Source organism: Herpailurus yagouaroundi, unplaced genomic scaffold (genome assembly GCF_014898765.1).
Source record: "Herpailurus yagouaroundi ecotype Mexico unplaced genomic scaffold, PumYag 29, whole genome shotgun sequence".
NCBI lineage: Eukaryota > Metazoa > Chordata > Mammalia > Carnivora > Felidae > Herpailurus > Herpailurus yagouaroundi.
In genome coordinates, this window is record NW_024412377.1 from 81,399,128 (window position 1) to 81,403,686 (window position 4,559).

A 4,559-nucleotide genomic window follows, 5' to 3' on the forward strand; every position below is an offset into this window, starting at 1 on the left:
AACTAAAATCTCAAAAAGTTTTTCTTATTTATAATCATCTAGAGATTACCTTAAAAGATCTCAAAAATACTGTAGCAACTCCTCATTGCTTATTTAATTTTTCAAACTTCATTGAAACCTAAAAATGTAGTTCAATTAAAGCATATGACTCTAATACTTATGAACATAGTTTAGTCCAGAAAACAATATGAGTGCCTTTCAACTGGCATATATCATTTTCTGAAAGACTCTTAATCATCTATAGGCTTACTATTCCAAATAAATTTTCTTTCCATCTTCTCCTTTTATCCTTACTTGACCCAACTTTATGAAATTAACATGGCTTTTTCAATATAGGCCATGAATGTTCAGTTGAAAATGAATTATAAATCGTGACACAACCTGAGAACACAGGAATAATAAAGAGGTAAGACTCCCTGCTAAACCTAGACAGCTTTCTATATTTTGCTCTTTTAAACCTTCCAAATAAAATGTCACGAAATAGATCAGACAGATCTAGAAGATCTCACTGTCAGGAAGAGCTGTATTCATCAGGTGTATATCAATTGTCCTGCTACAGATTCTTGGCTTGATTCCCAACACCCATTTTTTCAGAGAAGAAACAGAAACACAGAACTGGTTATTCAGAGAACTAAGCCCTGAGAACTGACAGACAGAGTAAGATATTATTAATGACTATGGATGCGATATTTTTCCTGGTCTAGTCATCACCACAAGAGCCTTCTATTATCTCTTGGTACTAGAAATAATCACTCGGACTAGCCTTACATATGCTATTAGCTCTCATAGGAAAAGAATATCTTAATAAGCTATAATTCTTGGTTTTAATGGAAGAGTTCTTAGAAATAATCATTTTACCCATTTTTTAAAAGTAAAGTACTTACTTGGTGTAGTAATTCCTCTGGTCTCAAGGGAGGTGTAAAGGGAAGTAGGAAGGCCCAGCACAGGGGGTCAATGGTTGCCAGGAGAGGTGACTAGCACAGAACCACAAGTGGGGAGGAAGCTGCACTAATTAACTGGATCTGGCTCTATAGTTTCATTGGTCTCTGAAGCCCAGGATGACAGCTGCCTCCCTTAGTGTAATCTGGCTAAGCTTAGAATTGCTTCCTAATGAGGAGAATGAACCAGTTTGAGCTTTGAAGTCTGACCACCTAGATTCAAATACCACCTCTGCCACTTCCTGGCTATGTGACTTTAACAAGTCACTTAGCCTCTGTGAGTTTCCATTTTCTCATCTGAAAATGTGCATAAAATTGGAACTTCTCTCTGTGGATTTTTTTAAGGATTAAATGAAAATGTTCTTAGAATTATAATGATATGAAATGAGTGCTCAGTAAATGATTACTGTTAGTTGCTGAGGCCATTGCAGCTAAATCAATAGTTCATCCCCTTCTCTCAGAAACTACCTCATCTTGTTTGGGTTTGTATGTCCACTCCTGCAAGCCCCAAGTATTTTGGGTGAAGCTCTACACACCTCTGGATCAATATCCCTCTGGCTCTAGATGTAGGGCTCCTGGCTCAGGCCTAAACTAATCAGTATTGCCCCACCTCCTGGCCATGGTTTCTGGTTCTAAGGTAGGTTTGTGATCTAATTCAATCCAGTGAGACTTGAGATGATCACTGGGACTTCTAGGAAAAGAAGCTTCCTTGCTTTCATGATAGAGGTTTCAGAAAGGAACTGGCATCATCATCATCACCATCATTGCTATTACTATTATTATAATTGTGAATGATAATTCTAGGTTTTCTGAAAGGTCCTGACATTGGCCTTTTATCACCTGTGAGCCTGCTATGGAGGGAGGAGTCAGCACTTCACACAAAACAGACCAAAGGGATTTACTGCACTTTTCCATGATAATAGGGAGCAGGGACAAGGTTAGAATATCCATAGGATTCCTCACAGGTTAGACCCTCTGTGATCAGGGTCAAAGAGCTAAGAAACTTGGGATCTAGTGTGGTGTCTCAAGAGCCTTTGAAAATGCCTCATGAATTTTTTATTGCAAGAAGGCAGAAAGTTATGTGATACAACAATCCTGACCAAGTGAAGTCCCTGTCTTATATCCAATAACATAGAACAGGGAAATATTTTAATAGATTTTTTCAAATTTCTAGTAGCAAAAGCAATGGCATTTTGGAGAATACTGCAGTTGCAGAACTTAACTACTTGAAGCCCAGTTATGAAGTACTAATGCAGACACCAGCAGTCTATGGCTTGTGAGCCAATTATGACACACAGTTTTCATGGTCAGGGGGAATCACTTACCACTTTCTCCCTCTTTACCCTGGAACCAAAATTACCTCTGGTTGAGAGAACTACTATAGGGAATTAAACACAGTAGCTGACAAATGTCATCAGCCTCATGTTAACAGTTAGTTATGTTTATCTACCTTTGGGAGACAACCCTGGCATGCAAATTTTCAATGCTTGCCAACTTTTATAGCAAAACATAGTAAAACTAACTGACATTATATTTTGTTTTACCACTTGGTTCCCTGTAATGCTTATATTTTTCTTTAGCTTAACCAAGTGGTACCCAGGCCCAATGTTTGTTCTTGATTAAGCAAGCAGAGACATCAAATTATAATTCATTGGCAGAAATGAAGACCTCAAAAAAGGCATTTAATCATATAGATAACAAGAAATGGAAGGGAAAGAATGTAACTAAGCTTGATTCTAAACAGCCTTTTGAAATGCTTCATGAATTTTTAACTGCAAGAGGGCAGGAGCTTGTCTTTATGACTCAGCTGAAGGATGGTTCCTCATAACCCACTGGTTTCATTGGAAATTCAGAAAAAAGAATGTTACCTACTAAATCATCAATAGCACTGGTTATAACACCTTGAGTCTCTCTTGGAGATTTGGTTCTGGCATATAAATCTGTAACAAGCCCCAGATTCAGGGAAAGAACCACGTTAAATACCAGTAGAAAGTACCCCCAGCCAGCACCACCCACAGCTTTGTCAAGGGGAGGGCCCTCCATGGGTCTGATTTCTGAGCAATACAGCTCAAATAAAAAAATCTTGGCTCATTTATTTCTATAGCCAGGGTGATCTGACAAAAGGTGGATCAAATGACAGGATGTGTGGGCAATGTAACATATATGTAGTCTATCATAGAATAGATTGAGTACTTACCTCCAAGGAGTTTATAGCCTAAATACTATGTATGATTAAATCAGTGTGGGAACAACACAGCACACTGATGAGCCAAGAAAGCCAGATGAGGAATCAGGATGAATCATTCTTCAGTGATCAATATCATTCCAACTTACTTCTAAACTTGGCCCTCAGAGACAGCTAAGCTACACAAGAATACTGCAAGGCTAATGCCCAGGAAGGCTGAGTTCTACTTCCACCTCTACATTTTGTAGCAGGAATAAATATTAATAATATGTAGGTTTAAAAAATACTATGTTGAAAAATAAGAAGCATCTCCCCAAGCTTAATTCTACTTGTGATGGTGGCAAATCATCCTTGATCTCATTTGGGGGAGATGCCTCTACCTTGCTAGGGTTAGATTATGGTCTCGGTTGACTTATAAATTCAGAATATAGGGGAAGGATACTATTGGGTTCACCATGGCCATGTTCTCTGGGAAATGCACAGCGTGAGCATAGGGAACGTTTCCAAGGTTGTGAGGTGCTTCAAGACCCATATCTGGTTTCCTGAGACACAACACATAGTCAATCTAAGGTAGGATGTATGTGTATCCCAGAGAGCTATGAATGAGCATGGCAGTAGTCCCCACTCCCTGTGGAATGACCAAAGTACTGACCCCTTCAGCTCTAAGGACATTGTAATGCCTCTCTCCTCCTCAAATCTACCCAATTTTGCTTTCCCTACACTTTGGAACCATCTTCCTCTTTCAGACACTTTGCTGCCATTGTTTCCATGAGTTTACACATGGAGACTGAGTTTACCTGCCAGGCACCTGGAAACTTCTGCTTTTGGTTCTACAACACAAGAGTCTGTTAGTCACGTAGACAAAAGACTGAGCCAAATTTTCAGGATAGGAAAGGAAAATGTATCAACAACAACGAGAATGAAACATGAATTAAGTTATCTATAGGTGGTCGTGCCACACATTGATGTGGGTGGCACAAGAAATTCAATGATCTGTTCCATTTCCATGTACCAGTTTTAAATCCACAAAAAGAGGAGACAAAAGAAACCCATATCTTTCTTGCAGAGAGTCCAAGCTATCCCCAAATATATATTCTTGACTCCTTCCTTGGTAACACTACTGCTGATTTAGCTGAAGACCTGGATACTTATAATAAAGATCACATTTCCCAGCTTCTTTTGCAGCTAAATATGTCATTGTGGCCAACTTCTGGCCCATGGAAGGTAAGTGGAAATGTCTGGCTGGAATGCAATCACAGTGTCTGAGGCTCCCATAGCAATCTGGGGTCCTGTGGTGTGCTGTGTGTATTGAGGATGGAGGAGCTGAAAGATGGGTGCTGGTGACCTTACAAAGCTTCATCACTAGCCCTTAAATGCCTACCTACGGACTTCTTCCACTCTACAAGGACATAACTTCATGTCTTAAAAAACGTTAC